This window comes from Lithobates pipiens, unplaced genomic scaffold (assembly GCF_037356315.1).
Source record: "Lithobates pipiens isolate NorthernLeopardFrog02 unplaced genomic scaffold, aLitPip1_a1.2 Scaffold_18, whole genome shotgun sequence".
Lineage (NCBI taxonomy): Eukaryota > Metazoa > Chordata > Amphibia > Anura > Ranidae > Lithobates > Lithobates pipiens.
In genome coordinates this window covers 452,303,352-452,323,395 of record NW_027507758.1, presented here as the reverse complement: position 1 = coordinate 452,323,395, position 20,044 = coordinate 452,303,352, and positions in this window count along the sequence as shown.

Genomic DNA, 20,044 nt, shown 5'->3' with positions numbered 1-20,044 from the left:
AGGCTGCCAATGCATACCTTTTCTGATAATACCAACCCTCTATCTGTCATGGTAATTGAAGCTTCAGTATTTTCAATGTGACTGACCTGGAACAAAAAAAAAAAACAGAATGAAGCTGCAACAATGTCAGCCTTTATATTTTTAGATTTAGATTTTGGGTGAGGAAAGAGAGTGCGGAATAGTTACCTGATCCGGATCTTGATCCAGCGATATGCACAAGAGCAGAGCTTTCTTAATTGGACAGAGAGGCAGCAGCCATTGGCTGGCTGTCTGTCACAGATAGTGAGGAAAGAGACACACAGAGCTGGCTCGGAATTGAGTGATCATGAAAGCCTTGCTATGGGTGAACTTGGCAGGAGGGAGGAGTAAGGAGCACCGGCAGGGGACCTGAGAAGAGGAGAATAAGGGATGCTCTGTGCAAAACCATTACACAGAGCAGGTAAGCATGTTATTGCCTTTACAGTCACTTTAACATACTGTATATTGTACGTATATATTACAGGCATACCCCACTTTTAAGTACACAATGGGGTTTATTTACTAAAGCTGGAAGGTGCAAAATCAAGCTCACTTCTGCATAGAAACCAATGAGCTTCTAACCCCAGCTAGTCCAATTAAGCTTTGGTAATAAAATCTGGAAGCGCATTGGTTTCTATGCAGAAGTGAGTCTGATTTTGCACTTTCCAGCTTTAGTAAATAAACCCCATTGTGTACTTAAAAGTGGGGTATGCCTGTATACAGTATGCAATATTCTGCAAAAGTACTCACTTTTGTTGCCAGCGGTTTAGAAATTAATGGCTGTGTGTTGAGGTATTTTGAGGGTACTGCAAATTTACACTGTTATACAAGCTGTACACTCACTACTTTACATTGTAGCAAAGTGTAATTTCTCCAGTGTTGTTACATGAAAAGATATAATAAAATAGTTACAAAAATGTGAAGGGTGTACTCACTTTTGTGAGATACTGTAAATACCTTGCTTTGCATAAACATTTGTCTTGGAGTTAGCATGTATTTCATTAAGATTTTTTACCATATGATTTGCACAACACACTTAACATTTTAAAGGTTTAAAAATAACATAAAACACAGAGTTTTTTTGGAAGCATAGGTATTTTATCAAGGCAATACTTCTTTGAACCATCATTGACTGCAATTACATCTCCGAGTCTTTGGAAGTAATCTCTGCTAATTGAATGCTGCAATATTTTGCAATTTTCTTGGCAAAATTGCTCTAGTCCTGCCACACTGGATGGGAAAATTGATGAATGGTGTTTATTTTAACACATATTCTTAATTTGATTGTGATCTAAGTTTCCACTTGTCCTTTCTAACTCGTCCTTTTAGATTCCTGGTTTTAAATAAAGTTTAATTCAACTGTAAATACATTTTTAACTCAAGTTTAAATCAGTGTGTTAATTCAAGTGTAATTGTGGTTGTGAGTCTGCTGGAATTTGAACTTCCACTCAAGTCTGAGGTTTGAATGCTGAAACCGTTTTTTTTTTCCCAAAAATCCTAAATAGTGTCCCAACCTGATGAAAATGATTGCCACTCCATGATGTTACCACCTCCATATTTTACCAAGAGGATAGTGTTTTCAGTATGAACAGTAATGTTGGCATCCTGCATTTTCTGCTGGTGTGCCTTTTGGCAAACTACAGATTGTACTGGGTATCTTTTTACAGCAATGGCTTTCTTCTGGTCACTCTTTCATAAACACAAGCTTGCTAGAGTATTCAGATTACAGCTTGTCTTATTTTAGCTGTGGATCTCTGCAGGTGTGTTCCATGGTTTGCTTCTTTGTCTATTGCACTCCTTACTGCTTATTGAGTTTGTCACATGGATTTCTTTAGGCAAAGTCAAGGTTCTGCAATATTGTTTTCAGTTTTTAATGATAGATTTCTCTTTGCTTTACAAAATATACAATTTTTAGGATACTTTTTTATAACCCAACTCTTATCAGTAGGGCTTGTTTTGAAAGCTTCTTTTTGCTTAGATGGCCAGGTAAGCCAGAGCTCCGCACTGCCCCGTCCACACAGCTCACATCTCAGCGGAATGAGACCTGCAGGACACCCGCAAACAGCAGCAGATAACAGGGGGGTCCCCAAGCACCAGCACATGCTGGGAGGGTCCGCCAGATGAAAACTATAACCCCAGTTTGAGTCCGTGAACAAACAGAGCAAATCCAACATGGTGGCCACATCCCAAACACAAGAGCAGACTGCAGAAGATCTCACAGAGTCCAGGCAAGTGCTGACACCAGTGACCCTCTCATATACCCCCCCCCCCCCAGATGCCAGGCACCAACCCTAACAGCCATACACCATCCACACCTTTCACAGTATCCCTCATAGAGCGCTCCATGGGGTCATATGGACTGTACCCAATGGGCTTAACCCCTGCACACCCAGACCCCAGCTCAGTTGCAGGAGACTCAGCCCAGGACATCTCATTTAATGTCTCTGATCTCTTCACTAAATTCTCAGGGCTGCTGCATAGGTAGGGGGCTAACACAGACTGCTGACAGAATCACTGGAGACATTCGGTCAGCTTTTCAGAACCTGGGCTCGAGAATAAAAACCATTGAGCGTAAACTGGATATTACTATCTCCAGAGCTAATCAAAATACGGACCATATCCACTTTCTCCAAGACCAACTTGACACGGCCCATGCTAGGATCGATGACCTTGAAAATCGATCGAGGAGGGACAATTTCAGATACAGGGGATTCCCTGAATGCATTACGGATGTTCCTCCAGTGGTACAGGACATTGTCAAAGCCCTCGTGCCTTCTATTCCAGCACACAAACTGGGCCCACAGATCATTAGGACCACCTAGGAAAGACGGGTCCCCAAGGTGTGGTGAAACCCCACTTTTACTCCATCAAAGAGAAAGTGATGAAGAGATCTCACCAGCAAGTCCATTTAAAGTTCCAGTGACATACCATCCAGATATTTGCTGATATATCCCCCTTCACTATACAAAAACCCCTCCTCGTCACCCTTAATAAGAAAGACATTAAATACAGATGGGCATTCCCCTTAAAATTTCCCTACAAGGGCAAACAACATGCAGTTTCCAGATTCCCGGAAGGAGAACGACTGCTGCTGGACATCAAACTCATCTCCCAGGAGTCTGCTGTGGACACTTCAAATTTACAGCAGGGGTCAGCCAAACATCCCACGCCAACCAGCCCCACATTACCATTATGGGAAAAAGCCAAGACCAAGAGAGTCAAGGACAATCTACCCCCCTGACTTAAGTGCCCACAAACTAACTTACTCCCAGTCAGGCCAGGCTCCCAGCCTGAGGACTCTAGTTTAGGGGTGTTCGCCCCATTTTAGCCAACACTCACAGGGTGCTAACCCATACCCCCCGCCAACTACACAACCCCCCGCCCACTCCAAATTTACCCTAGCCCTCCACTTTGGGCAATGGGTTGGGGGTCCTGATGGTTTTGATTCTGCCTATGGCAATAGATGTTAATTACAGAGCTGTTCAGGGGTGGGGCAGTTGCCTCGCGCCTCCTACCGCCACTCGGATATAATGTCTCCGAACCTGAGTGGTGGGACAATAGCCCCGAGTGAGGGCTATAAAAAGATGTTTTTTTTTAAGGAGGGAGCTTCTCCCCTCCTTTCATTTTGGGCCTGTATTAGGCCTTATGTTTTTAAGATTGTACTTTTTCTTTTCTCAGTGTGAAGCTACCACGGGTGTCCTAGCAACCACATGTCAGATCAGCTATCTCCTAACTCCCTTCCTAACTCCCTTCCGGGACAAGGTAGGTGACAATAGATCGAGTGGCTGTTATCTCTGTCTGCTCCATGACCAAAGACAAAATAACCACTTCTCCCCTATTTATAATCTCCCATAATGCACAAGGGGTAAACTCACCTTTGGCATACCGTTCCCACCATATTGACGTGATCCTACTGCAGGAAACCCACTTCCCTGGGCAGTACACCCTCTCATTTCTTCATGCACACTTCCCCTAGTTCTTCCTGGCAAATGCCGAAGACAAAATGAGGGGGGTGGCGATTTTAATATCCAAACACTGCAAATTTACTCCACAACTGGAACACAGAGACCCGGAGGGAAGGTTCCTCTTAGTAAAGGGAATTTTGGATGATCACCAATATTTCTTCATATCTTACAATGCACCTAACAGAGGGCAGACAACATTTTTTCAGCAGATGCTTCAAACCCTGGGGCCTCTAGCGGAGGGCATCACAATACTTGGAGGTGACTCCAATATGGCCTTCGACTCAGGCCTTGATAAAACCAATCCCCTTAAAGCACAACTCATTAGGCCCACCAAGGGAAGTGTTAAGATAAACTGATCTTTCAACATAGTTTGGCGGACATATAGAGGGAGCTGAACCTCACCAAACGAGACTTTACACAATTCTCAAACCCAAACCATTCATACTATAGAATAGATCATATCCTGCTCTCTACACACCACATCCCATTAGCCTTTTTAAATACTCTGTGGTCCTGCTGGCACTGCGTAGAGACAGAGTACACCCCACTGGAAACTAAATCAATCAATCCTGAGTGATCCCATCCGAGTCACAGAACTGCAATGAGCTTTGCAGGAATATTTCTGCTTTAATGATGTGGAAGACGTTTCAGCAGAGACACTCTGGGCGGCCCATAAGGTAACAATTCGGGGCAAATTCATGCAGCTAGCATCCCAACTGAAAAGGGAGAGGCTGGGAGAAATAGAGTGGCTTGAGAAAGAATTCACTAGACTATCCAAACAACACAAAAAAGAACTCTTGAGCATCCCTATAGCTAACCTAGACGTGGCAAGATTAGCCCTAAATCTAGCACTAACAGCGAAAGCTGATAAGAACATTAGATGGACTGGGGCTAAGTTCTACCAGCAAAGGGACAAAATAGGGCCCATGTTTGCTTCAAAACTCTCCCTGAGACATAAATCATACTCACTCCTGAAAATCAGGCAGGCGGGTGGCACCTTTACCCTAAATCCACAGCGTATAATGCAGTCCTTCTAGGATTATTACACTCACCTATACAGGACAGACACAAATACGAATCTGACACAAATAGAAACATTCCTGGAAGGTTTACCTCTCTCATCTTTTGGAGAAGACCACAAAGCAGAACTAGAAGCAAATCTAATCTCAAAAATCTAAAAGGGGGAACAGCACCAGGGCTAGATGGATTCCCAACACCTTACTATAAAACGTTTGCAGAAACCCTAACCCCATACCTAACCAGATTCTTTAACTCAAAAAAGAATGGAGCCCCATTGGAAAACCAAGTAAATTTAGCCTACATCTCAGCAATATACAAATCCGAACAAGATTAAGGGATTGTAGGAAACTACAGACCCATTTCACTAATTAACAATGATTTAAAAATCTTAACCACTTAACTATATATATATATATATATATATATATATATATATATATATATATATATATATATATATATATATATATATATATATATATATATATATGATTTGTAAAAAAAAAAAAAAAAAATTATTATCATTCTTGCCACCAGCATAGAAATCCATGACACTTTGCTGTTTAGTTGCTATACCACTTTAAAAAATCTACATGAAAAACCTTGCTTGTATTCATTAGGAACAAGGTTTGAGTTTGCCACATACCAAAAAAAGCATGCACCACTTCCTGGACCACACACGACCACAAGCCCTCAACATGATTATTAACATGTTAATGAGGACAAAGGCCTCTTCTCTACAACCCTGACCAGAGGATACAGTATATAGGTCTGTGGATGAGGGGTTTATCAGAATCTGGAGGCCTTCTTTAAAATAGGAGGGTGCCAAAATATCACTCTCCCCCTCCCCCCATATAAATGAGCCATGCAGATATAGTACCTCTGGTTGCTCATTCACAAATAACGTTTGAATGCAGATAAACACACCACATGTTTGAAAAAGTCCTTTATTTAAAAAAGAGCCTATGATGTAAACACACCATATCGTCAAGGCAGAGTCTCACCAATCATGTTGAACAATGATCATGATGACCTGTCAGAAAAAAAAGGCAACTGTGCATGATGATATAATCCTAATAGACTCACAATTGACATTGACAATAGCAGGCTGACAACAGTGCTATTATTTGCAGGCTTAGCATTATCAGTCTGCAATAGCAATGTGTTACTTGCAGGCGTTCCAGATAAGAAACTTTGCAATAGATTCACAAAAAAAAAAATGCTTTAGGGAAACTGTATACTGTAAAGCATTATGCCAAAAGTACTATAATATATATACACTTTACTTTCATAAGCTCTCTTCTGTACTGTGGAGTAATCAAAATACTCAGAAAAAAAACTACTTTGTCCCATTCTTCATCTTTATCATCGGTCCCATGCCTATGTAGAAACTTGTATAATATCTGTAATATCTGCTACACATATACATTTAACACAAACATCAGGGGATTCAATAAAGCTCCAATGTTACTTTTCTGGCAGTAGTCTCCCTAAGAACTAAGTTCATTCCAAGCTTAGCCTCTGATGCACCCAGTGGTGATCGTGACCAGCATAAGGACTGAAAGATTTTCTGCTTGCATAAGGACTGATAAGTATATCTCTTTTTTTACCTATATGTGACTGTTAAATCATTTGAGGGAACTGCTATCTGTAATGGTGTATATTTATCTTTTGGCAAAAGGACTACCTATTCATATGGATGATCCACTATATGCTAGCCATTACTAATCAATCTCACTTATCCATGGTGTGAGGGAAGTTTTCCCAAGTTCCAACCATCTTCACTGGGAACACACTTGCACCTCCTCTGGACCACAATAGATCCTGCCATTATCTACTTGGGCTCTTTTTCAGATGACCAGCATAAGGACTGAAGGATTTTTTGCTTGCACAATGACTGACTGATAAATATATATTTTACTCTTTTACTGCTCTTTTACTGGACATCACAGTCAGAATACCCCACCAATACAGCACAATTCTGGATGTCAGGCCATTAATCCCTAGATACAGTCGCTACTGCACTTTAGTCTTTTGACTTTAATGCCAGGCTCTTGCAGATTGTACTTATGTGATATATACATCTCTCAGTCCCATCAACTGCCTTTTTGCTTTTTTCCTTCCCACCTTATTGGATCATTAAGGACAGCTGTTCTCCTATCTAACACCAACATTGTGTATAATATATATATATATATATATATATATATATATATATATATATATATATACATTCCATATTTATTGGCGTATAAAATCGGGTGAAAACCGAGGGTGCATGTTATACGCCAATCCCCACTGTCTGTGAGCCAAAAAAGAGCAAACGGCGCCGAAAAAGAGCAAGCGCCATCGAAAAAGAGCGAGCGCCGACAAAAAAGATGGAGCGCCGATGAAAAAGATAGAGCCGAGTGCTCAGTTCCGCTCACAGTCATGCCGTTCCACCTCCCTGCTGTCTCTGGAGCGAGCGCTGCCGAAAAAGACCGAGCCGAGTGTACACAGGCTCTCTCTATCTTGGTGGCGGAAAATTTAAATGTGGGCAAGACTGCAAACGGCGCTGGTCAAGGCTATTTACATGCCGCAAATGGTGCTGGGCAAGGCTGCAAATGGCACTGGGAAAGGCTGCAAATGGCACTGGGCAAGGCTGTAAATGACACTGGGCAAGGCTGCAAATAAAACCACCACACTATCTGTAGCTCTCATATAGCTTGATTGCAGCAATATCCCCCCTCCAGACAACTGCAGAGGTCACTGATGTGTGAAAGTGCTTCGCTGACCAAAAGCGGTACTTTGCAGTAAGAGAGACAGCTCCAGCAAGCCAACACACTGACGCGCTGATACACTGACCCACTTATTATCACTGGGCATCAACACCTCTCTCTCCATCACCACCTGATAGGAATCCATCCTCTTCACTAGGCATTGCTGCCTGGATTATTGGACACTGAGCGGCGAGTCCCTATACAAGCATTTATCATCTGACCGGGCAAGTGATGGGGTGGCACTCCCACCCCCTTCATCTGGTTCAAGCTCTGCCCTGAAAAGATAATGGCGAGTAGTGGGAGAAGAGTATTCAATTGGAGAACTGGACATTGTACTGTCGGTTTTGATCAGCCTTTGGGTTGAATATTTTATCTGTGCTTTAAGACTGAACCTTGGCTAATTGCTCATTTAACCTACTGTGATTTACCGGATGTGATCTGTTTCTGCCATATTACACAGCCACAAATCCTCCTTTGTCCTAGACCTCTATTTTAAGCCCTAATTCGAGATAGTGTTTTCTGACGATCTAGGACTGTCTGCAATTGTTCCATATACACAATTTCAGTGTTCCCAGCAATTGTATGTTGAAATGCCTATGGACTTCCTCTGTGATTACAAGCTATAGCCTCCACACATCTGAGGAATACCCTCCTTCATTAGGAATTAATATACTAATTAGTTTATGATTTGAATGAGGGTGAATAATTGTTGTGGCCATCTGTGTCTTGATAACTTTATCAAATTTTATACTTTTGTGGTGGAGGTATTTTATTCTTTTTGAATTATACTTTGGTGGATTTTTCATAATAAAGAAAATATACATTTTTTTGCGATTACCAGTTTTGTTACTTTTTGAAGAATCCTTTCTGGACTCTCTAGGCCTCCCACTACATACAATGATGCAACACATAATGCATTCTGTCAGTAAGATATTCTAGTGGAATTTTACACAAGTTGTGGAGGTGGTGCCCACAACAAGCCAGTGTTACTTTATCATTTTACATATGTTGCTGCAAACAATATAACACTGTTTCCAATCTTCTAGTTTGTCCTAGAAATAAATGTGCAAGTTAACAAAAAATGGCATGGTAAGATAGCCAAGGAAATTGTTACTAAACTTGTTTACTGACCATTGGTAAAAATTAATACTATAACCATGTTATGAGTTATTCTCTGGTATGACAGCAGTACCATCAGGTTCAGTCCACCTTTGAATTAAAGGGCACAGCAGTGGTCATATTCAAAAGCCGCTATTGGATTGAATAGTGGCTATGGATCCACCCACTGCCATGCGCCGTCAATCAAAAGTTTAGAGAACCTGATGGGGCCATCAGACCCTGCCCACCCCTAGTATAAAAAAATACACCTGTCAGTATGAAGGGTGCCATGGCCAGGGAGGGAGAGAGGGAGAGTGGGAGTGAGTGCACTGGGGAAAGAGTGTGCAGTTTTGACACTCCTTACCCAATGCAGACATAAACAAATGCATGTACATGTCTGTAATTGGTACATGCATTGGGTGTAAGCACCAACTCTTTTGGTGCTGTGCCCCAAAAGAATTCTATAAATGTCATGTCTATTTTTACATTGTATTCTGTTTTATTGCACTGTGTTGTATCATCTTTGGAATTTCATGGTGGACCTTTCTGCTAATTATTTGTTGCCCTCCCGCACTAGGCACTACGTGCAATGATAGCAAAAAAACAAGGATAGTCAAAGAGTCTCACCCTAGTGTATGTTTCTGGGAATGGGAGGATTGGATAGCAACTCCACAGTCCAGTAACAAATACCTTTTACCTGGTTGCATATAAATCAGCAAACCGGTGTGTTCCTCTGAATGAAAACACCACACTATCTGTAGCTCTCATACAGCTTGATCGCAGCAATATCCCCCCTCCAGACAACTGCAGAGGTCAGCCAGGTTACTGATGTGTGAAAGTGCTTCGCTGACCCAAAGCGGTGCTTTCCAGTAAGAGAGATAGCGCCAGCAAGCCAACACACTGACACACTGCACAATGCATTCTGTCAGTAAGATATTCTAGTGGAATTTTATACAAGCTGTGGAGGTGGTGCCCACAACAAGCCAGTGTTACTTTATCATTTTAAATATGTTGCTGCAAACAATATAACACCATTTCCAATCTTCTAGTGTGTCCTAGAAATAAATGTGCAAGTTAGCAAAAAATGACATGGTAAGATAGCCAAGGAAATTGTTACTAAACTTGTTTACTGACCATTGGTAAAAATTAATACTATAACCATGTTATAAGTTATTCCCTGGTATGACAGCAGTACCAGCTGGTGTGGTGAGTCATAGATGTACTGTATATGAAGTAATTTAATTAAATATACTTGTCATATGAGTTGAAAACCACGTAGTTGTTTATTTATACCACATAGAAGTATATTGGCTGTGAAATAGCTCCTGCAGAGCTGCATCCCACAGTCAGCATATATTTTTATTTTCTAAGAAATTATTTAAGTTGTTCCTACAGTTAAACAAGTGAGAAAGCTTTTATTAATGAAAAATCACACCGTTTTGGATGATGCATTTAACATATTAATTGTAGAACAGCAGTTAGCTCCTGTCTTTGGTGCTCTGCCCAGTTTGCCATATGGTGACATGAACACAGCTGAGCTAATTGTGTACCCAAGGTATTTACATGAGCTGTAAGAAAAGGGGATGGCAGCTTTACACTTGAATATATTTGTGCAAATGCCAAAGTCCTACCTTAGTTTCCAAGATTACAAAAAAAAAGGGTTGGTAAGCCAGGAGGGTATTGTTCTGTTACTGAGATATAAGACAGGCTTACAAACAGCTTGCAATAAAAATAAATTCAATAAAGGATACTTATAACAGAAATGCAAATCTGAAAATGTAAAAATTTATTTTTTATACTTAAATGTACACCAAACCACAAATAAAATTTTATTCAAAATACAGCATTGTACATTGAAAATTATCTCTCAATTAAAACAGATCCCAGAAGATTTTGAGCCTATGTGAGCAATTTAGTACATATCTTTTGTCCTGTGATTGAACTATATTATGAAATGAGAAATATATGTAAAATATATATAAAAAAATACGCATAGTTTACTTTGTTCATACAGACAAGGTGCAACAAAATACTTGACGTGACATCAAAAACACTAAAAGGGTTCCATTTCATCCATATCAGTGGAAAAGGCAAGTAGAAATTATGGGTCCTTTTCAAGCTTTCGTGGTGGAGAGAGTTCAATTGAAGCCAACAGGCTCAGTAAAGGAGGTCACCAGTGGTGGATTAAAATTCCTTAAAGTATACTGTCAACAAAGTGGCAAAGCAGAGGTGGGTCAGCAAACATGCTTGTATAGAGATCAATGGAGATCCAGGTGATTAGGAGAAGGTAAGGCATCATAGGTTTCTATGACAATGGGTTTCGGAGCAATTTCTTTTTTGTCTACAGAACAAGCTGTCTTGTAGATATATCAATTAGAGGCTTGGGACCCACCATTTACCATTGACAGTGGTGCTTACAATGATCAACTTTTATTTATTTATGTAAAACCTTATGCAGTAAATAAAACCCTGTGGACCCTTCTGAATATGCATTGAGCTTTTGTACGCTTCTGGTGACTAGAAAGAGGTGTAGGAATCCTTGGAGTAGAAGGCTGATATGCAACTTATTAGCTAATTGGGCTTGCCCTAACACCACAGACAAATGTCATCTACCTTGGTTGTAATTTTAAGAAACATATAAACAAATCAAATATTTGAACATTGCAATAAAACAAAAAGGTTTCATTCTATTTGTATAATTATGCAATAAACCACATATTAACAAAAATCAACATGTGTGGTAGATATGTGTGTAGGTGTGCAGTGGTGGCAGAGGTGTATGCAGAAAAGGGTTGCAGTGGTAGCAGAGGTGTGTTAGGTGAGTGTAGTGCAGTGGTGGCAAAGGTGCATGCAGGTTGGTAGTGCAAATGAGCAGACATTTCAGAGTTGAAAGAGGTTTTTAGGAGAAACAGTGGTAGAAGAGGTCAGTGGGGGGGGGGGGGGGGGGGCAGTGGTGCAAAAGTTGTGCAGGAGTGCATAGATGACCACTGGCAGAGATGTGAAAGGGGGCATGCAGTACAGAAGTGAGCTGTGGGCAAAGTGTGCAGAGGTTGAAGAAGGGGGTTCAAAAGTAAATGATGGGCAGTGGGGTTTATCTGATGGTTGGTTGAACTGGATGGATGGTGTCTTTTTTCAACCAGATTAACTATGTAATTATGAAAGAGGGGTGCAGAGGGGAGCAGCATAAGAGAGGTGCAAAAATAAATGGTATAATAGGTGGACAGAGGGTGCCTTGTGGACAGCCTTCCCACAATAGTTGAAGCTACTATAGCTACAAAAGGTGGGCTAACTAACTAATTTGAACCTTACAGACTAAGACTGGGATGCCATTAAAGTTCATGCGTGTGTAAAGGCAGACGTCCCAATACTTTTGGTAATATAGTGTATATGCAGCAGCAGGATGGGTGGACCTTAATGTCCAGTCATTACATATATGTGTCACTGTTTTGTTCTGGGGTGTGCTTCATTGGCACCCCCAGAATTGTGACTGAACTGTAACTGACAGATCACACTTAACTACTGACAATCAAGAGCGAGTAGGCATGGCTCCTGATTACAACTGTACTGTTCAGACAATTATAGTGCAGCAAGCATGGGAGCCCTGCCTACCAGCTTTGGGTGTCGTGGCACATTTAAAAGGCTCCAGATGGTGTATAGGGGTTAATATTCTAGAATTGAAGAACCTCAGTTTCTGGAATCCCTGGACTTACATTTTAAATACATTTCCAACCAAAATTTGAAGGAGGATACTTGGCCATAGTACTTAACTGTATACAATATAAAAAAAAACTTTTAGTAGTTATACTGGGGATAAAGGTAGGCTTTCTCTAGGAGGTAACTCCTAAATATATGAAAATCATTACTCAAGCAACCCTAACTTTATACTAACTTTTCCTTTACAATAACATTTGTCCCTCTTGAAGCCATATCATATGGAGCATTACTAACCCCCCCCCCCCCCCCAAACTAGAAATAACCTGCAATGTCTAAACTAAGACAAAAAGGTAAGGCTGGCCATAGAAAAGTAGAAAACTGAGTGTCCTGTCAATCAAAAAATGTAAGTGGCATATACAATTGTGTCATTGTTTGTTTAGTTTTTCTAAAAAAGAAAAAAATTCAGCTTGTTGGATTAGGCACTTTAGATTATGCCACAAAAATCGCAAGTCACAGCTGGAATACTAATGATGTGAAAAGCAAACGATCTGATGATCAACAATAATTTTGCTAGGATTTGAATCATTTATGGCCTTCTTAAAATTCACAGTTCCTTTATAAGGATGGGCAGAACACCCCCTGTTTGGTTGCCAGCAGAACTCCTGAACAGGAGAAATGTTCTAACCCGAATGTCGAACCCCATTAAAGTCTATGGGAGCCAAACAGGAAAAATCTAAAAGTGCCCATACTTTTATGCAAGTAATTGGACATAAAAGAGGTATGGAGGTCTGGAGGACATGTATCAATAATTCTTATTTTTTTAAAACAATCATTTTTGCAGGAGCAGTGATTTTAATTATGCTTAACCACTTGCTTACTGGGCACTTAAACACCCTTCCTGCCCAGACCAATTTTCAGCTTTCGGTGCTCTCACACTTTGAATGACAATTACTCAGTCATGCAACACTGTACCCAAATGAATTTTTTGTCCTTTTTTTCACACAAATAGAGCTTTCTTTTGGTGGTATTTGATCACCTCTGGGGTTTTTTATTTTTTGCGCTATAAATGAAAAAAGACCGAAAATTTTGAAAAAACGCATATTTCTTTGTTTCTGTGACAGAATTATGCAAATTATAAATTTTTCTTCATAAATTTTGGCCACAATTTATACTGCTACATATCTTTGGTAAAAATAACCCAAATTAGTGGATATTATTTGGTCTTTGTGAAAGTTAGAGAGCCTACAAGCTGTGGTGCGAATCGCACAAAATTAATCACATCTGATGTACTGGTGGCCTATCTCGCTTCTTGTGACCCGAACAAGTCAGGAAAGTACAAATACCCACCAAATTACCCATTTTTGGAAAGTAGACATTCCAAGGTATTTAGTAAGAGGCATAGTGAGCTTTTTGATGTTGTCATTTTTTTCCCACAATTCTTTGCACAATTAAGATTTTTAATTTTTTTTCTCCACAAAATTGTCATTGTAATAGGTTATTTCTCTCACATGGCATGTGTATACCACAAATGACACCCCCAAAAAATTCTGCTACTCCTCCTGAGTATTACAATACCACATGTGTGGGACTTTTTCACAGCCTGGCCACATAGAGAGGCCCAACATGCAGGTAGCGCCATCATGTGTTCTAGGAACATAAATTACACATCTAACTTGTTGACTATTTATTACACTTTTGAAGCACCAGGACAATGACACGTGACACTGATGACAGATGGCACTGATACGTGGCAATGATGACACTTATACGTGGCACTGATGACACGTGGCACTGATGACAGATGGCACTAATATGTGGCACTGATGACAGATGGCACTAATATGTGGCACTGATGACACGTGGCACTAATACGTGGCACTGATGACAGATGGCACTAATACATGGCACCGATGACGCGTGACACTGATGACAGATGGCACTGATAAGTGGCATTGATGACACGTGACACAGACAACAGATGGCACGTGACACTGACAGGTGGCACTGATGACAAATGGCACTGATACGTGGCACTGATGACAGATGGCACTAATACGTGGCACTGATGACAGATGGCACTATGTGGCACTGATGACACGTGGCACTGATGACAGATGGCACTTATACGTGGCACTGATGACAGATGGCATTGGGGACAAATGGCACTGAAAACAGGTGGCACTGGGGGCAGGTGGCACTGGGGGCAGGTAGCACTGGGGTGGATGGCACTGGGGTGGATGCCACTGGGGCGGATGGCACTGGGGGCGGATGGCACTGGGGTGGATGGCACTGGGACAGATGGCACTGCTGGGGGAGGATGGCACTTTTTTTTTACTTTTTTTTTTTTTTATCGAATCAAAGCAGAATGGCTGCCGCTGCAGCCGTTCATCTCTCCCCTCTCACACTCTGTCTGTGTGAGGAGGGAGAGCGGCGCTGAGAGATGATCTCATATGTTTACATATGAGATCATCTCCCGTTGGACACGCTGATCGCGCTTTAAACGGCCGCTGTGATTGGCCGTTTAAAGCGATCTGTGTTTGCCTGTCCCCAGGGGACACGGCGAACACAGAACTTCCGCGATGCGCGCCCGCGGCGGCGCGCATTGCGGAAGTAAACATTAGGACGTCCAGGGATGGCCATCTGGATAAAAGCGCCTGCTCTACGGCCGTCATTCGGCTATAGGGCGGGCGCGAGGGGGTTAAAGTGCAACATAATTTTTTTTTTTAAATCCTTTAAATATAGTGCCTGGGGTCCCCTTAATGTGTCTGTAAAGTGGCATGCCTGTAACATGTACTGTATAAAATATGCTGCAGTAAAAATGCTATTTTTTCAAATGGCTATTGAACAAAATAAAGGAAAAATGGTGTTGGGTCCCCTCCAGTCCTTACCAGACCCTTTGGCAATGGTATGGATTTGGAAGGGAACACCATGCCATAATGTAAAATAAAGGGCATGGGGCCCCCAAAAACCATGCCAGATCCTTTATCCAGGCATGGAGCCTGGCAGGTAAGGAAAAGGGAGGTGAGATGAGTGAGCACCCCCCTCCGGAACCATACCAGGCCAAGTGCATTTAACATCGGGGGTGGGTGATTTGGGGCAGGCCCCCAAAGCAACTTGTCCTCATGTTGATGGGGGTAAGAGCCTCTTTCTGACAACCCTGTGCTGTAGTTGTTGGGGTCTGAGGGCAGGGGGCTTATCGGGTGTGGGTGCTTTTGGCAGAGGGGGCTCTGCCCCCTACCCCAAAGTACCTTGCATGCATGTTGATGAGGACAAGGGCTTCTTCCTGGAAACCCCGGACTGGGGTTGTTGGGGTCTGCAGATGGGGTGCTTATCAGAATCTGGAAGCCCCCTTTAGCAGGTGAACCCCCAGATCCCACCCCCATGTAAATGAGTATCGGGTACATAGTACCCCTACCCATTCACAAAAAAAGTGCCAAAAAGTAGTAAACACAATAGACAGTTTTTGACTAATCCTTTATTAAAAAAAAAAAAACATAAAAAAAGAGTGTTCCTCGGCATAAATCCATTGTCAATCATGTCACCCTCTGACCTGAAAAATAAAAGATTTCAAAAATACTCTGCCTCCTAGGAGGCCTCCCGCCAAATGCCTCATCTCTGCTTTGATATTTCTTATATAAGGAAGAGGCGGGACCACCTAGTTACACCACCCAGTGACACCACCCCTTCTGACATCACAGACTGGTGCATGTTGAGCAGGTGATGTCACATTGTTACAGGGTCACTGGGTGATGTAGATAGGTGGCCCCACCCCTCACCGTTATAAGAAATGTCAAAGCGGAGAGGAATCATTCGGTGGGATGTCTCCCATGAGGCGGGAGTGTTTTTTTTTTTTTTGGGGTCGGCAGGTGGTGTGATTGATGATGGAGTTACATTTCTAGGGGCACTATTTTTTTATTTTTTTAATAAAGGATTTGTCAAAAACAGTATTTTGTATTTATTACCTTTTGCCACTTTTTAGGTGAATGAGTAAGGGTACTATGTACCCAATACTCATTCACATAGTGGCAGGGCCAGGATCTGGGCACCCCCTTGTTAAAGGGGGCTTCCAGATTCCCATAAGCCCCTCGCCTGTAGACCCCGACAACCACAGCTCAGGGTTGTCAGGAAGAGGCCCCTGTCCCCATAAAAATGGCCTCAAAGAACCCACTCCCCATGTTGAGGGCATGTGGCCTGGTATGGGTTGGGGGGCGGTTGCTCATCCCCCTTCCTGACCTGCTAGACTGCATGCCTGGTTAAGGGTTTAATATTGATCTCGGGGGGGACCCCATTCCGTTTTTTTTTATATTGGCATTGGGTTCCCCTCCAAATCCATACCAGACCCGAAGGGCTTAGTATGGACTGGGGTGACCCCATGCCAACTTTTTTCTTTCTTTTTTTTTTTTTTAAACTGCACTTTTTTTATTGTTCAGCTCTCTAATGCAGGGAAACTCATTAACCACTTCCCACCCGGCCACTGCATATAAACGGCCAGGTGGGAGCTCTCTACTCCTGACAGGACGTTCCTGAACGTCATGTCAAAGAAGCGGGATCGCGCGGGCGCGCTCCCGCGCAGCTGCGCGATCCCGGTGCGCGCGTGTCCCCCGCACACGCCGCATCTCGGATCGGCAGGAGAGCAATGTCATTTGCCCTCCTGATCCGCACGATGGCTGTGTCTAATCACAGCCATCGTAAGGTAAACAAAGGGGGATGGGCAGCAGATAACCGGTGATCGCGCCGCCACGTGCCCGCGCAGCGGCGCGATCCCGATCTGCCTGAGAACCCCGGAGACCGGAGAGAAAAATACAACAGGAGGGCCATGTGATTGGCCCTCCTGATCACATGACGACTGTGTCCAATCACAGTCGTCATGTAATGTAAATAGAGAGCAGTTGTAACTGCTCTCATCTCTTCCTCTCCTCACACAGAACCTGTCAGTGAGGAGAGGAAGAGAAATCTTTGCTTCAGCCGGGAAGATCATTGAGTTTTCTAGCTGTTTGTCTGCTGTTTACCCACTGATCTCCCAGCTAGTGTCCCCCAAAACACAGTGTCCCCCAAAACACAGTGTCCCCAAAAACACAGTGTCCCCAAAAACACCTGGCACATCGGCCCGCCATCTGACACATCAGCCACCCGCCATCACCAGGCGCACCTGCCCGCCATCACCAGGCGCATCTGACCCGCCATCACCAGACGCATCTGACCCGCCATCACCAGGCGCATCTGACCCGCCATCACCAGGCGCATCTGACCCGCCATCACCAGGCGCATCTGCCCCGCCATCACCAGGCGCATCTGACGCCCGCCATCACCAGGCGCATCTGACACCCGCCATCACCAGGCGCATCTGACGCCCGCCATCACCAGGCCCATCTGACGCCCGCCATCATCAGGCTCATCTGACGCCCGCCATCATCAGGCTCATCTGACGCCCGCCATCATCAGGCTCATCTGACGCCCGCCATCATCAGGCTCATCTGACGCCCGCCATCATCAGGCCCATCTGACGCCCACCATCATCAGGCCCATCTGACGCCCGCCATCATCAGGCCCATCTGACGCCCGCCATCATCAGGCCCATCTGACGCCCGCCATCAGGCCCATCTGACGCCCGCCGTCAGGCACATCTGACGCCCGCCATCTGACATCTTCCGCCCGCCATCTGACATCTGCCCGTCAACATGACTAAAAGGTCGTACAGCGCAGAGGAGGCTTTCCAGATGCTCCAGAGTATGTCGGACGAGAGTAGCGGGGAACTCTCTCCGTCAGACTCGGATAGCGATTATGAGCCAGTGGAAAGCAGTGGCTCCGAGATGGAAACCGAGGAAGATAGAATCCTAACAAGGAGAAACAGGAGAAATGAGCAGGCGCAGACATCAAACAGCAGCGCACCACTCCAGGATGATATGCAGGCATCCACCAGCAGCGCAGCACTCCGGGATAGGCAGGCATCCACCAGCAGTTCTGCAACCTTCCTTGAAGATAGGCCAGATACTAGCAACGGAGCATCCCATCAACGAGGCAGTGCCCATACTAGCCTTCCAGATGTTCTGCTGTATCCAACATGGCTGCCCGATACGTCAGTAGAACCTGCTATTCCCCTTTTTACATCCCAGCCAGGCCCTCAGATACAGACGGAAAATGTAACCCCACTTTATTATTTTCATTTATTTTTTACCAATGATCTCCTAACTGACATTGTGGAGCAATGTAATCTATATGCCAGCCAACATATAGCCAACAATCCCAGTTCCTCCTATGCCCGTCCTTTTTTTTTGGAAACCCCTCACCATGGAAGAATTTAAAATTTTCCTTGGCCTAACCCTCAACATGGGGCTAACAAAAAAAAAATGAAGTCCATTCCTACTGGTCTACCCAACCTATCCACCACATGCCGGTCTATTCATCAATTATGCCCAGAAACCGTTATGAGATGATCATGAGATTTTTACATTTCAATAACAATGCCCAATGTCTCCCTCGAAATCATCCCAGTTATGATAAATTATTCAAAATTCGGCCCCTAATCAATTTTTTTTCCGCCAGTTTCAAACAGATGTTTACCCCTGATAAAAATATTTGTGTGGATGAATCCCTATTACACTTCACTGGGCGACTTGGAATACAACAATACATGCCCAGTAAAAGAGCCAGACGTGGGGTAAAATGTTATAAGGCGTGTGACAGGGCCACGGGTTACACATATGACTTCATAATTTATGAGGGAAAAGACAGACAGCTAAACCCCCCTGGATGCCCTACCTACATGGGAACAAGTGGCAAAATTGTCTGGCAGATGATCCAACCATTGCTTGGGAAAGGTTACCACCTATATGTAGACAATTTCTACACAAGTCTCCCACTTTTCCGCCATCTATACCTAAAGCAGACTGTGGCCTGTGGGACAGCACGGACCAACCGCAAAGGTTTCCCACAGATGTTGGTCACCAAGAAATTAAAACAGGGTGAAATGGCCAGTATGTGGACTGACGAGGTACTAGCGGTGAAGTGGAGAGATAAAAAAAGAGATGTCTACATCCTTTCCACAATACACAATGACACCTTGGTGGAACTGCAAAGAAGAAAAGGCCCCATCCAGAAGCCAAAATGTATCCACGAGTATAACTTATACATGGGGGGGGTGGATATGAATGACCAGATGATGCAGCCCCACTTGGCCACCAGGAGATCACTGTTTTGGTACAAGAAAGTCGCCGTTTATTTGATGCAATTGGCCATGTTCAATTCTTATATTATTTTTTCTAAGAGCACCCAAAGTTCCCTGACCTATCTAAGATTCCAAGAAGATGTCATCACAGCCCTTGTCTATCCCCATGGCCAACCCACTCAACTAATTCGCTCTGATGCAGTAGCCAGACTCCATGAAAGGCACTTTCCCGACATCCTCCCTCCTACCCAAACAGGTCGCAAACCCCAAAAAAGATGCCGTGTGTGTACAAGTAGAGAAATTCGCCGTAACACCCGATACTACTGTCCAGACTGTCCCTCCCAGCCAGGCCTCTGCATTGGAAC